Source organism: Choloepus didactylus, chromosome X, assembly GCF_015220235.1.
Source record: "Choloepus didactylus isolate mChoDid1 chromosome X, mChoDid1.pri, whole genome shotgun sequence".
In the NCBI taxonomy this organism is placed as follows: Eukaryota; Metazoa; Chordata; class Mammalia; order Pilosa; family Megalonychidae; genus Choloepus; species Choloepus didactylus.
Window position 1 is genome coordinate 170,257,934 of NC_051334.1, and position 18,085 is coordinate 170,276,018.

The window sequence follows — 18,085 nt, forward strand, 5'->3', positions numbered from 1 at the left end:
CAATTCTACATTTTTAATATTTGCAATAGTAGCACCCCACTCTCCTGAAACCAAAATCTGTTTTAGATTCCTAGGCTGCTCAAAGCAAATACTATGAAATTGTTCTGCTTAAACAACAGGAATTTATCAGGTTACACTTTTGAGGCTGGGAAAATGTCCAAATCAAGGCCTCATCAAGGCTATGCTTTCTTCCTGAAGACTGGCTGCCAGCAATCCTTGGCTACTCTACCAAATGGCAAGGCACATGGTGGTATCTGCTGGTTTCTCTTTTCTCTCCTGAATTTTATTGATTTCAGCCTCTTGTTTCCATGGCTTTCTCTTTATCTAAATTTCCTTCTCTTATAAAGGACTCCAGTAATAGGATTAAGGCCCATCCTGATTTAGGTGGGTCACACCTTAACTGAAGGAGCCTCATCAAAAGGTCCCACTTACAATGAGACTATCAAGCCATAAGTTTGCAAATTTTCAGTGTATAAGTGAGATGGGATAAAAATTCCTCAAGGATACAGTGTAAAGGCAGTGAGAAAAGGGCCAAGAAGAAAGGGACATTTAATGGGCAAGAAGAGGAAAAGGAGACTACCAAAATACATTTACCCATGTCTTTCCTCCTATCACCATCTCTTTAAATTCTTGCCACAATGAGAGAGTACTAAATGTGGACATATGCATAGTCCATGAGTTTCTTTTTTTTTTTTTTAATTTTTATTGGGATTGTTCAGATACCATACAATTATCCAAAGATCCAAAGTGTACAATCAGTTGCCCCTGATACCCTCATACAGCTGTGCATCCATCACCACACTTAATTATTGTTCAATTTTTAGAATCTTTTCATTACTCCAGACAAGAAATAAAGTGAAAGATGGGGAAAAAAAAGGAAAAGAAAAGGAAACTTGAATCCTCCCGTATCCCTAACCAACCCCCCTCAATTGTTGACTCGTAGTGTTGGTATAGTACATTTGTTACTGTTTATGAAAGAATGTTGAAATACTACTAAGTGTAGTATATAGTTTGCAATAGGTATATATTTCTTCCCTATATGCCCCTCTATTATTAACTTCTAATTGTATTGCCATACATTTGTTCTGGTTCATGGAAGAGGTTTCTAATATTTGTATAGTTAATCATGGACATTGCCCACCATAGGATTCCCATCTTTTGACCTCCAACTTTCCTTCTGGTGAAATATATGACTCTGAGCTTCCCCTTTCCACCTCATTCACGCACCATTCAGCACTGTTATTCTCACATCTTGCTACCGACACCTCTGTTCATTTCCAAACATATAAGTTCATCCTAGTTGAACATTCTGCTCATACTAAGCAACCACTCCCCATTCTTAAGCCTCATCCTATATCTTGGTACCTTATATTTCATGTCTATGAGTTTACATATTATAATTAGTTCTTATCAGTGAGACCCTGCAATATTTGTCCATATGTGTCTGGCTTATTTCACTCAGTATATTGCCCTTGAGATTTTGACGTCAACCCATTTTTTTTTCAGATGGTTTTGTTCACACCGCATACATTCCATCTTAAGTAAACAATCGATGGTTCTCTGTATGGCCACATATTTATGTGTTCACCACCTTCACCACTATCTATATAAGGACATCTACATTTCTTCCACAAGGCAGGAGGGAGCGTCAAAGTAGGTAGAGAGGGAAAAGAAAGAGGAAAAAAATGACAGCTAGGAAGTAGCAAAAGGAAAAGTAATCTTAAATCAAAGTAGGGTAAAGAGTCAGACAACACCACCAATGTCAAGTGTCTATCATGCCTCCCCATCCCCCCTTCTTATCTGCATTTACCTTGGTATATCGCCTTTGTTACATTAAAGGAAGCATAATACAATGATTCTGTTAGTTACAGTCTCTAGTTTACATTGATTGCATCCCTCCCCCAATGCCTCCCCATTTTTAACACCTTGCAAGGTTGACATTTGCTTGTTCTCCCTTGTAAAAGAACATATTTGTACATTTTATCACAATTGTTGAGCACTCTAGATTTCACCAAGTTCCACAGTCCCATTCTTTATCTTTCCTCCTTTCTTCTGGTGTCTCACATGCTCCCAACCTTCCTCTCTCAACCGTATACATAGCTATTTTTGTTCAGTGTACTTACATTGCTGTGCTACCATCTCCCAAAATTGTATTCTGAACCACGCACTCCCATCTTCTCCTATCACTCTGCAGTGCTCCCTTTAGTAATTCCTGTAGGGCAGGTGTCTTGTTCACAAAGTCTCTCGTTGTCTATTTGTCAGAAAATATTTTGAGCTCTCCCTCATATTTGAAGGACAGCTTTGCTGGATATAGGATTCTTGGTTGGAGGTTTTTCTCTTTCAGTGTCTTAAATATATCACACCACTTCCTTCTTGCCTCCATGGTTTCTGCTGAGAGATCCACACATAGTCTTATTAAGCTTCCTTTGTATGTGATGGATTGCTTTTCTCTTGCTGCTTTCAGGATTCTCCTTTTGTCTTTGACATTTGATAATCTGATTATTAAGTGTCTTGGCATAGGCCTATTCAGATCTATTCTGTTTGGAGTATGCTGCACTTCTTGGATGTGTAATTTTATGTCTTTCATAAGAGATGGGAAATTTTCATCGATTATTTCCTCTATTATTGCCTCTACCCCTTTTCCCTTCTCTTCTCCTTCTGGGATACCAATAATACGTAGATTCTTGTACTTTGTTTCATCTTTAGTTCCCGGAGATGTTGCTCATATTTTTTCATTCTTTTCTCCATCTTCTCCTTTGTGTGTAGGCTTTCAGGTGTTTTGTTCTCCAGTTCTTGAGTGTTTTCTTCTGCCTCTTGATGTCTGCTGTTGTATTTTTCCATTCTGTCTTTCATCTCTTGTGTTGTGCCTTTCATTTCCATAGATTCTACTAGTTGTTTTTTTGAACTTTCAATTTCTGCCATATACATGCCCAGTGTTTTCTTTACAGCCTCTATCTCTTTTGTGAAATATTCTCTAAAGTTTTTTAATTGATTTAGCATTAGTTGTTTAAATTCCTGTATCTCAGTTGAAGTGTATGTTTGTTCCTTTGACTGGCTTATAGCTTCGTTTCTGTTAGTGTAGGTTGTAGTTTTCTGTTGTCTAGGCATCTGACCTCCTAGGCCACCCCAATTAGGTTTTCCAAGATGAGAACAGGTTCAGGTCACAGAAGGAGGAAATATTCAGTATCTGGTTCCCCTGATGGTTTTTCTTAGAGGATTAATACACCTGTGCTTTTCTCTTTGGCAGGTGCAGTCTGTCACTGCCTGTGTAAGGGGGTGTGGCCTGTGGCTCTCCTCCCCCAGGCTTTGGGTTCTGGTTCCGGAAAGGCGGGCGGTGAAGCTGGGCCCCTCCCTTTCCTTTGGGAAGCTATGCCCCCTCCAAAGAGGTCACTGCCTATCAGGAAGTTCTTTGTTTCTCTGACTCTGCTGATCAAAGTGTTTTGATTTTAAAATGGCTGAGTCTGTCTTTACTGCAAAGCGCTGCGGGCTGAAAGCGGCTGCAGTTTCCTCTACAGAGAGTGAAAGGGACAGAAAAGCTCCCAGGTTCACCCGTCAGCCTCTGGGCTTCCCGTCCTGAGACAGATATGTCCCCCAACTCTCCCAAGGTCAGTTGTCCCCAAAAGCCTCTGTCTGCTTGTTGAGGATTCACTGTCTGTATTTAGCAGTTAACATTAAAATCCCAGATGGAGTTGGGCTGTGGTAGGCTAGCTTGTTCGGAGAGTGCTGTTCTCTAACACTGTGCGGCTTCTGTGAGGGAGGGGATCTCGGCTCTCGGCTCTCAGAGCGGGTCCGCAGTTTTACTTACAGATTTTATGCTGCGATCTCGGGCATTCCTCCCAATTCAGGTTGGTGGATGATGAGTGGACAGTCACGTTTGTCTCCCCGCAGTTATTCCTGGTTATTTACTAGTTTTTCGGTCATTTATGAATTGTTCCTGGGGGGACTAACAGTCTTCCATGTCTCTCTATGCCGCCATGTTTTCTCCTCCATGAGTTTCTTTTAAAATAAAAATATTTGCCTAAGTGTTCCATCTTAGATGTGTTCTCAGCATTTTAATTAGCTCTTTATTATATTAGAAATTATAATGGTGAGCAAGAAATGAGTACAATGTAGCAGAGCATTACATTTACTCAAACCCCTCTTTGGTCTAGCCTCATTCTTTTATAGCAGAGGGAGTTTGGTGCTTTTAAGAAATTCTATTTTACAGATCTTAGAGGCTTTGCTCAAATCACTTAGATGCTGGGTTTTCAGATGCCTTAAAATGTGTATGTATGTATTTTAGCACCATATAAGTATCTATTGAAAATTAATTTCTGATTCAAAGACTTGATTATTGAAGGTGACTGCCTCTGACTTTAAGTAGCTTTCAATTTATTGTGGGATGAATTACTTAAAGACTCAAACCCCTATTTTGTTTTTATGGTGTTTATAAAATGACCTATGGTGAACAGTTGTGTGACTGATTGTAAACAGAGCCACATAGTGGTGCACATTTGTAAGATCTTTAGACTGCACTGTGCAGTTGTATTTTGTGTCATCTCTTTAAAATGGTGTCTCTCCTTCTGTTTCCTGCCCACTAACTGAAGCCAACATTGAATAGAGTCACCAAATAGAAGATTATTCTAGAGAGAATGTTCTCAAATCTCAGGGCATTTCTAAGAAAAGTGACAGTACCAGGAAGCAGAGGAAAAGAAAGAGATAAGACACTGAAATAAGAGTCGGATTAAACAATTGAGCTAAATAGAGAAAAAGACCTCTGAAAACAAATGATCTACCTAAAATTTAAGGAATTGGACTACAATGTAAATTATTCTCTTGAAAGAAAATTTAAGTTAATGAAGATAGGATCTGTGTTAAGTTGGGGATTCTTTAAAAAGATTATCCTTGATTCAGTGACAGCAGACATAATCAAATGGTAGTTAAATATTAAACAGATGCTTATTTTGATTAAATAGTCTGTGTTTAGCTCTAGAATGGCTAGTCTTAAACATACAGAAAGTAACAGGCACTGGTGAGGATGGGGAGAAAAGGGAAAGTTAGTACATTGTTGGTGGGAGCGTGAAATGGTGTAGCCACTGTGGAAAATAGTTTGGTGTTCTCTCAGAAAGTTGGACTTGGAAATACCATGTGACCTAGCAATCTCTCTTAGGGTTGTGTACCTAAAAATAAATGAAAGCAGGGACTCAGACAGATATTTGTGCACTGATGTTAATAGCAACATTGTTCACAATGGCTGGGGTGGAGGCAACCCAAAGTTCCATCAGTAGATGAATAAACATAATGTGGTGTATACATACAGTGGAATATCGTTCATCCATAGAGAGGAGAGAAGTTTTGATGTATGCAGCTACACGAATGACCCTTGAATACACTGTGTTGAGTGAAATATATCAGACACAGAGGGACAGATGTTGCATGATTCCACTTGCATGCAATAGTTGGAGTGTGCAAATTCATAGAGACAGAGAGTAGAGTACTTGTTGCTGGGATGGGGGAAGAGGGAGAGGGGAGAGTTAATACCTAATGGATGCAGGGTTTCTGTTTGAGGCAACGGGAAAGTTTTGGCAATGGATGGTGTTGAGTGTAGTACAGCATTGTGAGCATGACTGATCCTTCTGAATTGTATGTTTGGGGGTGGTTGAGATAGGAAAGGTCATGGCTTATATATGTTCTTACAATTTAAAAAAGGAGAGAGATTAAAGAGACGATGTTCCGGTTTGCTAATGCTGCCCTTTTGCAAAATACCAGAAATGGATTGGCTTTTATAAAGGGGGTTTATTTGGTTACACAGTTACAGTTTTAAGGCCATAAAGTATCCAAGGTAAGGCATCAATCGAGTACCTTCACTGGAGGATGGCCAATGATGTCCAGAAAACCTCTGTTAGCTCCGCAGGCATGTGGCTAGCATCCACTTGCTCCCAAGTTGTGTTTCAATATGGCATTCTCCAAAATGTTGCTCTTGGGGAGTTTTGTCCTCTCTTAGCTGCAGCTCCTCTTCAAAATGTCACTCTCAGTTGCTTTCTAAAATGACACTCACAGCTACTCTGAGTCCAGGCCTGTGTGGCTCTTTTTAAAGTACTCCAGTGATCCAATAAAGACCCACCCTGAATGGGTGGGGTAATACCTCCATAGAAATAATCCAATGAAAGGTCTCACCCACAGTTGAATGAGTCACATCTCCATAGAAACACTGAACCAATAGGTTCCAACCTAATCCACACTAATATGTCTGCCCCCACAAGATTGCATTAAAGAATATGGCTTTTTCTGGTGGACATAATATATACAAACTGGCACAGACAATAACAACTAAAGGCAATACATGATCCTAGGCTGGGTCTAATAATGGAGGAGAAAATGCCCACAAGGACATTATTGGGACATATGAAAAAAACTGGAGCATAGAATGTAAACTGTATATCAATGTTAAATTTCTTGAACTTGATAACTACACTTAAGGTGGTTACATAAGTGAGTATTCTTGTTCTCGGGAAATGTACATGGAAGTATTAAGTGTTCAAGGAGCATGATGCATACAACCTACTCTCAAATGTTTAGAAAATAGATAAATAGAAAGATAGCTAGGTTGATGAATAGATAGATAGAATGGTATGGTAATTGTGCAAAATGTTAAAAGCTGGTGGATCTGGGTATCTGAATGGGGGTTATACAGGAGTTCTCTGTATGGGGTTTGTATTATTTTTGCAAGTGCCCTGTAAGTTTGAAATTTTTTCAAAATAAAAAGATATGCTATATTAAAAATATATATGCTACATTATCTTGGTGTATCTGGAACTTTTACCCCCCAGAACACAGGGGTTTTTCTGAGTAGCAACTGTTCTTGCAGGAGTGGCAACTGGTCTAGAAGAGAGGGCAAAGGAGAGGAAATATTCCTGGTCTCTTCCATTCTTTCTTCCTAAGTCTCAGGATCTGATTGGTTAAGCAGCAGGAGTCATGGTGACTCACAATGGCACTTAGAATCCTGAGACCCAATAGCAAGATCCCAAAACTGGCCACCGTCACCTGGGTTACTTCTGGTTAAAAACAGAATACAGTGAGTGAGAGGTGCTGAAAGAGGGAGTGAATATTACATATGGATGAGTACCGTCTCCTTATCTATTCCCTGGTCATTCAGCTTCCTTGTCCTCAGAGCTCTTCTCTGGTCATTCAGCTTCCTTGTCCTCAGAGCTCTTCTCTGTTTTGTGCAAAACCTCTCCACTAAAACTCCTGAGGGAGAGATTACTAAAATTTACTAACACTGTGTTTTTATTGCATTTTAACAGGGCCATTGGGCAACGGACTTGTGATTTGGGCCTCAAGTGCCAATCAAGAACTCGGTCCAAGGTAAGATTCTCTACTTCCTCCTCAATCACAGAATCCAGCATTTTACCATGGCTCCAAAACTATTACTTGTATAATGCACATTTCACATCATAAGCGGGGTGTTTGTAGAAATTTTGGTTGTGAGTAAGCATATTTCTCATGCTTTAGTACCTTCCAATCTCCGATATAGAGCAACTATATTTTAAATATTAAAGTATGACCTATGCAGGTATTGTCTAAGAGGTAGGGCATGTCAACTGCTCCCCTCCTGAGGATCTGACATGGCTATTATGATTGCATGTGCTGTTTCTCCATATTGGTTGCCCCAGTCTGGTGAATCTCACATGACAACTGAGGAAATCTAGGTATGGCAGTCTGTGAGAGGGATCCAGGTTACACACTCCATTTCTTGAGCGGCAGAGAAGTGTCAGTCATCTGGGTTTCCAGCTAGCACATATATAACCATGTGAAGACAGTCTGAAACCTGTGTTCAGTGTCTTAAACAAATTGGAGAAGAATGAGAACCATTATTAATGTACAGTACTTTATTAACAAAAAGAAGTGGCAAAATTTTCTCAAGGGATTGTCTTCCTAGAGTAACCAAAGCAATCACCTAAGAAGGAGGTCAGGAAAGGTTGGTAGATATAAGTTAAACATATAACAATAAATTTTGCCTACCCTTCCAAAAATTAATCAAGAAATATAATATAAAAGCATATAATATCCAATTCACTTTGGTGAAAAATATTACAAAACACCTACAAATTTCATTAACAAAAAAATGGGGAAAATACACATGAAACATTCTATGAACTTCCTAATTGGACACTAAAAGAATATAAGGATTATCATTTTTTTCTGAAAGGAAGACTAATTTTTGAAATGATATCAATTATTCTTCAAATTAATCTGAATTCAGTACAATCCTAACCATAAATTATAACAGGATTTTTGTGTGTGTGTGTGTGTGTGTGTGAAACTGGATGAGTGTATATAAAATTATCTTGCAGAGAAAATTAAGTGATTATCCAAGAGGGGGAGCTTGCCATAGTAGAAACAAAACCTCCTTTAGAGAATTAGCAATTGACACAGGAATTGACAAATATGTCAATGGAACAGAACAGAATAGAGATTATAGAACTAGAATTACATATATGTTGGAATCAAAGACATAATAAAGCTGGCATGTTAAACCAGATGATGCTCCAAAGCAGACGCATATGACCAATTGTGTATGGGGGGTGGATAGGGAGGTGGAAGTGCAGAAGGGGCTTCTGGGTTTTCCTATAAATAATTATGGATTCCATCAACTTTTTCAGGCTTTCTCTGTCCCGGTCTCTTCCTGAAGCCATTTGTGGAGTCAAGCAATCATGGATGTAAAACACTCTGAAAACAATCCCAGAATGTCTGCACTGAGAGCCAAGAAGGTGGAAGAATACTTAAAACACAACCTACCCCCCAAAAATATGCTAACTTTTTTACTTGGTAGACAACTGGGGAGACACAAGAATGATGAGGACCTGACAAAGTGGCTGTGGGCATTGACAATGGAAACCCCTGGGTGGAGTTGGCCTTTGCCAAAACACCATGTATATTACTCATCTGTGTTCTCTGGGGATTATGAAAAATCCAAGAAAATGGTGTGGATAAACAAATACCTCCCCTGATGGAACTATTAAAATTGAAACTGTTTTCACTTCTCTAGGATTGATGTGTTCTTTGCTCATGTAGCCTCTTTACTTCTGACCCATCTCTGTGCTACCCAAAGCCCTCAGTCATGTGAACTCTGGCTACTCACACTCAACAGGGTGTTTGCTAACATTGCAGAGTCTGGGAATTTGTGGTAGAGAGGGTCCCTCTTGAGAGACGCTGGAAGGTCTGCAGGGTTTATGTTTTGGTTTGCTAAAGCTGCCGAAATGCAATATACCAGAAATAGATTGGCTATTACAATGGGGTTTATTAGTTCACAAATTTACAGTTCTAGGGCCATGAAAATGTCCCAATTAAGGAATCAAGAGGTAGATACCTTCACTGAAGAAAGGCCGATGGCATCTGAAACATGTCTGTCAGCTGGGAAAGCGTGTGGCTGGTGTCTGCTGGTCCTTTGCTCCCAGGTTGTGTTGCTTCAGGCTGATTCCAGTGGCTTTCTCTTTACATGTCTGTGGGTTCTCAGCTTCTCCAGGGCAAACTCTGGGCTTCATCTCTTAGCTTAGCATCATCTTTCTTTCTGCATCTCCAAGTGTCTGTGTCTGTGCCAGCTCTGGGCTCTCTCTCGCTCCCTGAGCTCTCTTAAGACTCCAGTAAACTGATAAAGACCCACTTTGAATAGGCGGGGTCACATCTCCATGGAAACAATCTAATCAAAAGGTCCCACCCACAATTGGGTGGGTCACATCTCCATGGAAACAATCTAATCAAAATGTCCCACCCACACAATAGGTCCCACCCACACAATAGGTTTGCCTCCACAAGATTGGATTAAAAGAACATGGCCTTTTCTGGGGAACATAATAGACTCAAACCAGCACATTCCACCCTCTGGACCCCCAAAAGACATGTTTTTTCCCTATGCAAAATACACTCATTCCACCATGATATCATACAAGCCTTAAATCATTTCAGAACAAGATTAAGTACAAAGTCTTATCAAATCAGTTACAGGCATGGTTTGTCCTATTGCAAAATTCCCCTCTGGCTGTGGACCTGTGAAACTTAGAAGTTATCTGCTTCCAACATACAAAGGAGGAACAGTCATAGGATAAACATTCCCATTGCCATGGGGAGAAAAAACAGGGTTCCAAGGTCCAAAACTGTTCCTAAAACCTGCAGGGCAAACTCCATTACATTTCAAAATCTGAAATTTACAGAACAATGTTTTATCCTTGGGGCTTGAGAGAGCAGGAGTCCAACCCTTTCCAAGGGCCTTCATGGAAGCCCTTTTCTCTCCAAACACTGGGGTGAGTGCTCCAACATATCCACACATTGGGGAGACCACCTTCTTCTCAGTCCCACCCTCCTCAAACATAGGGGTGCCACCCAGACTCTCTGCATTGCTGGATCACAGGCTCTCCCCTCTCCAAACAGTGGGGTGGTGGCCAGGCTCTCCCAATCTCTGGGGAAGGTGCTCCACCCTTTCTTAAGCCTGGGGCATCAACTCTTTCTGAACAATGGAGCAGCCAGGCTCCCCTCAATTCCCCAAGCATCTGAGAGCTCTTAGGTGGCAGCAAACTAACCCTCAGGGCAAACTCACCCTCTCCATGTGCATGGATGGGTCCGCTCGCCTGTCCCAAGTTTTCTTGACTCCAGACCTTAGCTTCCATGGTTCTACCTTTGAAGTTATATTTTCTTCCATCTGTACCTTTTCTGTCTCTGTTAGTCCAGGCCAGCAGTGGTGCTGTTCACACAGATCTTGTAAAAAATTTGTCAGTTTCCCACACAGCATACAGGGATCAAAACTATCAGACAATAGGGCTTTCCACAAATCCTTTCTGGATATCTCCATTACCAATCCTGGCTTTTCCTGCAATGGCTGGCTATTTCCATATTTGGTTAAATACGCACATGGGGCACTATTCTCTGGGGATTCATTTTCTAAAGGTTCAGAATTCTCCAAACTATCAGTTTCTGGTTTCTTTGTATCCAAGAGTTCAGTTCTCAGCTTATTTCTTTCCTCTTGCATTTTGCTATAAGCTACAAGGAGAAGCCAAGCTGCATCTTCCATATGTAGTTTGGAGACCTGTTCAGCTAAGTATCCCAGGTTGTCACTTTCAAATTCTGCCTTCCACCCAACACCAGGAATCAATTTTGCCAAATTCTCTGCCACTTTAAAACAGGGATCAACTTTCTTCCAGTTTGCAATAACACATTCACCATTTCTGTTTAAGTCCGCATCAGAAGTATCTTTACAGTCCATATTTCTACAAAGTCTCTTCAAAGCAAGATTCTTTCAGAATCATCCCCTTATTCATTTAAAAAGCTGTTCCAACATGTTTGGTATTTACAAACTCTGCAGCACCCCACTTCTCTGGTACCAAAATCTGTTCCAGTTTGCTAAAGCTGCTAGAATGAAATATACCAGAAATGGATTGGCTTTTTACAAAGGGGGTTTATTTGGTTACAAATTTACAGTTCTAAGGCCATAAAAGTGTCCAAACTAAGGCATCAACAAGAAGATACCTTCACCGAAGAAATGCCAATGGCGTCCAGAACACCTCTGTCAGCTGGGAAGGCACGTGGTTGGTGTCTGCTGGTGTTTTGTTCCCAGGTTGCATTGCTTTAAGCTTCTGATTCCAGTGGCTTTCTCTTTAAGCATTTGTGGGTTCTCACTTAGCTTCTCCAGGGAAAATTCTGGGCTTCATCTCTTAACATCTTCAAATGTGCTTCTTTCTGCAACTCCAAGTGTCTGGGTCTGTGTCAGCTCTGGGTTCTCTCTCCCTGAGCTCTCTTATGACTCCAGTAAACTAATAAAGACCCACTTTGAATAGGTGGGGTCACATCTCCATGGAAACAATCTAATCAAAAGGTCCCACCCATAATAGGTCTGTCCCACAAGATTGGATTAAAAGAACATGGCCATTTATGGGGTACATAATAGATTCAAACCAGCACAGTTTATGAGGGGGGAAATGTCCCATACCTCAAATTTACTAAGGGCATAGGGGCTTTAATGAGGCCACTTGGAGGTCCTGATTTGTCTCCCTTGAGATTTTGGGGAGATAGTGAGCATAGGTCAGAATCACCAATAAGAAATTTTAAATGGGAGGGTCTGAAGAGAAGAGAGAATGAATTGGCCTGGATTCTCCTAAAGGGAGTTCTCTTAAGCAATCCCTTGTGGTACTGATAGAAACCTCTGCCCCTGGTAGAAAAGAGAGTCTGTAAATAAAAGTCACACTGATGCCAGCAAGTCTGTTTATCCTCACCAGATAGCCACAGCCTTGCACAGTGGTCCTGCTTATGGGGGTTGCTAATGAACAGACAGTGACCCAAGAACTCTGGACAACTCATGCCCACCCCCCACAGCTCCTGTAGCCCATGCTTCCCTTGCGACTCAGATGTTCCTTGCCCCTCTCCATCCCCCCACATCCTCCCTTTATAAACTGCTTCCCTGAACCAGCCCCTTGAACAGTAACTTTCTTTTCTTTCTGCTCCACACGCGTGCTATTTTAGCTCAGTAAACTTCTATACTTTGGTTTTCAGAGTGTTCTCAGCCTTAACAGACAGAAGTGATGTTTTGGGGAAACTGGAAATAAATAAGGTGTTCATAAGTATGAGAACTGTGAATATCAGAAATTCTAATAAAAGAGAAGGCAATTTCATATTCTGAATATTTGTCTACACTCTTCTGGAAAACTTGAGTTGCCCCTCCATGATAAACAGATGGTAAATACACAATAACTTTTCAGGGAAAGCTTGATATATTTTCATTTTATATATTTGTATGTTTTCATTTTATTGTTTAAGTCAACTTAAACAATGAGAAGTTATTGTCTTATCATTTCAGAGGCTAGAAGGCTTGCTTCCTCCCAGGGTTTGCAGCATCTGGCTGACCTGCAATCCTTGGGTTCCTTGGCTTATATGTCACATGGCCATGAACTCTCCTTTTTCTTCTGTGTTCTGTTGACTTCTGGCTTCCAGCTCCTCCCCATGGTTTTCCCTTCATAAAGCCTCCAGTAGTAGGATTAAGGCCCAACTGAATGAGGTTGGGCCACACCTTAACTAAAAATGTCTTCATAAGTTCCTGTTTACAATGGGTTCACACCCACAGGAATGGATTCAGATTAAGAACATGTTTTTATTTGGGGTACATAATTCAAACTACCAAAGAAGCTTTGATCATTTTATTTATAAAGCCAGTGAAAAGTTCCCTATGTCTGAGATGATAACAGATTGAACAATGGGAAGGTTAGCTGAATTTTGTGTACAAAGACAATTTAACTCACAGGAATCTGTTATTTACATGACGTAAAATCTGCCTTCATTTTTCTGTAAAATGTCTGATTTTTGTGGCCATATCTGACTTCCGTTCTGTGTGATTACACAAAAACTAAATTAGCATTAGGTGTTTTATTTTAAATTACAGAGGTTGATTCTATTACTGAGTAAGTACTACAGCAGGTAATGAACACACATTTATTGCTACCTTTCCACATATTCACCTAAGAGATTCAAACTTCTGTTACAAAATGAAGAAGCTATTAAATGATGCTTTCTATCTCTTTGAATTTGTTATTCCTAGTCACCTCATAAGTAATATCAGACAATTTTCCTTATGTGTCTTGATTATCTCACTGAGCACAAAGTTTTCAAGATTCTTTCGTGTTGTAACATGTCTCATGGCTTCATTATTTCTTATGGCCAAATAACATCCCATTGTGTAAATGTATCATATTTTGTTTATCCATTCAGTTGATGATGGACATTTTGGTTGTTTTTACCTTTTGGCTATTGTGAATAACACTGCTATAAGCATTGTTGTACAAGTATCTGTTTTCAACCCTGTTTTCTCTCTCTTTGGGCATATACCTAGAAGTGAGATTGTCAGGTCAAATGGTAAGTCTATATTTAACTTTTTGAGGAAACACCATATTGCTTTCCACAATGGCTGAATTTTACCATTTTACATTCTCGCCATGTTCTAGTTTGTTAATGTTGCTGGAATGCAAAACACCAGAAATTGATTGGCTTTCATAAAGGGGGTTTATTTGGTTACAAAGTTACAGTCTTAAGGCCATAAAGTGTCCAAGGTAGGTCATCAACAATTGGGTACCTTCACTGGAGGATGGCCAATGGTGTCCGGAAAACCTCTGTTAGCTGAGAAGGCACATGGCTGGCATCTTCTCCAGAGTTCTGGTTTCAAACTGGCTTTCTCCCAGGATGTTCCTCTCTAGGCTGCAATTCCTTAAAAATGTCACTCTTAGTTGCTCTTGGGGTGTTTTTCCTCTATTGGCTTCTCCGGAGCAAAAGTCTGCTTTCAATGGCTGTCTTCAAACTGTCTCTCATCTGCAGCTACTCTCTCAGCGCCTGTGCATTCTTCAAAGTGTCCCTCTTGGCTGTAGCAAGCTTGCTCCTTCTGTCTGAGCTTATACAGTGCTCCAGTAATTTAATTCAGACCCACCTTGAATGGGTGGGGCAACACTTCCATAGAAATTATCCAACCAAAGGTCTTGTCCACAGTTGATTGAATCACATCTCCATGGAAACACTCAAAAGATTCCAAAATCTAATCAACACTAATATGTCTGCCCACACAAGATTGCATCAAAGATAATGGTGTTTTGGGGGACATAATACATCGAACTGGCACACACCAACAATGCATGAGAATTCCAATTTCCAAAGGAAAATTTAGATTTCAGAATGAGTGAGTGGAAATTTATACTCTCATATGCTTTTGTAGGAGGGTAAATTGTCATAATAATTATTGGAGGATAATATGACAGTGTTATTAAATTTTTTAATGCATATGTCCACTAACAAATACCACCTCTAGAAATTTTTCTTAAACATTTTATTTAAACATTTTATTTTGAAACAATTTCAAATTTATGAGACAGTTGCAAAATCCATACAAAGAACTCTAACCTACCTATCCTGATAGGCAGATCCACCAATTTTAATATTTTTCCACATTTGCTATATCATTCTATTTATCCATCTACCTTTCTGTTCATCTAACTATTTATTCAGTTTTATAAACATGAGAGTAGGTTGTATATATCATGCTCCTTGAACATGTAATACTTCCATGTACATTTCTTAAGAACATAGATACTCACTTTTGTAAGCATCTTAAGTACAGTTATCAAGTTCAAGAACGTTAACATTGTTATAAAGCTTTTGACCTATATTCCAATTTTTTTTTCACATTTCCCAGTAGTGCCCTTTTGGGCCCTTTCTCCTCCATTATTAGATCTAGTCCAGGCTCATGTACTACTTTTAATTGCTATTGTATCTTTGACAGCTCTTTTTTTTTTTTTAATTCTGGAAACATATATACAACATAATCTTTCCCATCTCAACCACTCCCAAGCATACCATGCAGTGGGATTAATCACATACACAATGTTGTACTACCCTCACCACCATCTGTTACCAGAACTTCCCCATCACTCCCAACAGAAACCCTACCCAATTATGCATTAACTCCTCATTTCCTCTCCCTGCTTCCCATCCCTGGCAACCTGTACCCTACTTTCTGTATGCACTTGCATATTCCACCTGTTTCATATACGTAGAACCTGCAGTATCTATCCATTTGTGTCAGACATTTCATTGAAATGATGTTTTCAAGGTTCAAACATGTTGCATCAGGACTTCATTCCTTTTTACAGGTGAATAATATTCTATTATATGTATATACCACATTATATTTAGTCATTCATTGGTTGATGGGCATGTGGGTTGTTTCCATCTTTTGGCAATGGTGAATAATGTCTCTATGAACATCAGTGTGAAAATATCTGAGTCCCTGCTTTCACTTCTTTGGGGTACATACCTAGAAGTGGGATTGCCAGGTCATATGGTAATTCTGTAGTTAACTTTCTGAGGAACCACCAAAGTGTTTTCCACAGTGGCTGCACCACTTTACATTCCCACCAACAATGAATGAGTGTTCCTCTTTCTCCACATCCTCTCCAAAATTTGTTATTTTCTGATTCTTCAATAGTAGCCATTTTAGTGGGTGTAAAGTGGTATCTCATTGTGGTTTTGATTTGCATTTCCCTCATGGCTAATGATGCTGAGCATTTTTCATGTGCCTATTAACCATTTGCATGTCTTCTTTGGGGAACTGTCTATTTGAGTCCTTTGGTCAATTTTTAATTGAGTTCTTTGTCTTTTTGTTGTTGAATTGTAGAAGTTATTTATAGATTCTGGCTATTACATGCTTATAAAACATGTGGTTTCCCCAATTCTAGAAATTTAGCTTGTTGATGCACATGCATAAATGGATGCTCACTGCATTTTTTATAGCTTAGCTGGGTTTTTTTTTGGATGCAGCATTGAATTATAGTGAGAAACCAGGCCCCAACGCCTACTTCTGGCTGTGGGGCTCTTTACCTTCAATGCCACCCAGTCTGTGTAGTCACAATTACCACCAGGCAAGTAATTTTTACAGCAGTAGAAGTAAAGGATTTGCTGATTAATAGGTAAAATAAGGACCCTACAGATGGAAACCAAAGCCCATTTCCTGAAATTCAATCATGTCTCCTGCTTTTCACTCAGAATATAATCTAGGACTGTACTCTCCCAGCAATAATAACCCATTGTCCAGGATATTAACCTCATCTCATTACTATAGCCAAGAGATTCATCATGAATATATTCTATTTGACCTAATTAACTGAAGAAAAACTGGGAAAAATAAAGGGCTGGCACATACATAGAAGCATGGAAGTACATTTTGGCTTTAAAATATGTCTACAAATTCTTTGATAGTCCTCCTTTCAAGAGGTGGAGACTAACTTTCCTCCCATTAAATTTGAGTTGGGCTTCATGACACTTTTTTTAATGCATAGAATATGGTGGAAAAGACCGTGTATGACTGGGTCTTAAAAGGCATTGTGGCTTCCTTCTTGCTTTCTCTTGAATCACTTTCTCTGCAGGAAGGTAGCTCCCATGTTGTGAGGACACCCAAGCAGCCTGTGAAGAGGCTCAAGCAGCGAGGTAATGAGGCCTCCTGGCAAGAGCCAGTTGCCTAGCTATCTTGAAATCAGATCCTTTAGTCCCAGTTAAGTCCTCAGATAGTTACTACCTCTGCTGGTATCGTGACAGCAATCACAAGAGGGACTCAGAGGCAGCAACATCGAGCTAAACCACTCCCAAATTCCTGACTCTCAGAAACTGTGAGATTAAAATCACTTGTCTCTTTAAACTGTTAAGTTTTGAGTCAATTTATTATCCAGCAATAGATAACCAAAACAGGGAGGGAACAAGCAGTTTGAGGTTAACAAAGAAGGTGCTTGGGTGATGAATATTCTCCCCACCCCATCCTCAGGGAATGACTTTATTACAACTTCATTAATAAAGACTATGTACCATAAAGTCTTCACTGTACCAAGAAATAGCATTATTACAGTGGAAGGAGGGTTGGAAATTAGCTTATAGTATATTATTTGGGATAGAAGGTACTCTGAAGAAATTTATATTACAAGAATCTTCTTATATGTTGCAGATGGCACTTTGTTATATATTTTGCTTTAGGTTTTTGTCTCTCATATTCTTTACCACCAAAAAGTTCCTAGTGTAACTTCATTGATTGAAAGAAAAACCTCAAAGCTTTGACAACCAAATTTGTGTTCCAAGTTGGTGTACTAATTTTTAACTCCACATTTTCAAAAGATAAGCACGATATATTTTTATATTTTTAGGACAAACACTTCCTCTATTTCTGACTGCAGAATTCTAATATTATTAGCTACCTCTAGCATCTGGAATTTTCTTGCTTAGGTTCAAGTGAGGATTTGATTTTAAGCAATGCCTTTCTTGGATCACTTTCCATTGCAGAAAATAAAATTCTTCATGGGATACAAAGCATTCAGCTTAGCTTCTTCTCCCAGTCAGCTGTTTTCACTAGGCAAATTTACTTTGCATTATTCACATTTTATAGGTTTCCTGCTAGCAAGCCTTGCAAACTCTTGAATCTGTTTTACCACATTTCTGACACTTCCATTACTTGATTTATTATGTTTTCAACCTGCAATATTTTCAATATTTTCAGGACCTTGTTTCTAGTGTACATATGGTTCCTTTAGATAAGGAGGGC

General features: G+C 39.6%; 1 long non-coding RNA gene across 1 annotated transcript; it reads left to right on the forward strand.

Moving 5' to 3' along the window:
• Positions 1 to 3,358: 3,358 nt before the first annotated feature.
• LOC119523715 lies at positions 3,359 to 9,023 on the forward strand. The gene is made up of 3 exons (XR_005214657.1): positions 3,359 to 3,605; positions 7,284 to 7,344; positions 8,643 to 9,023. It is a non-coding gene; the product is annotated as an uncharacterized LOC119523715 (long non-coding RNA).
• Positions 9,024 to 18,085: the final 9,062 nt, after the last annotated feature.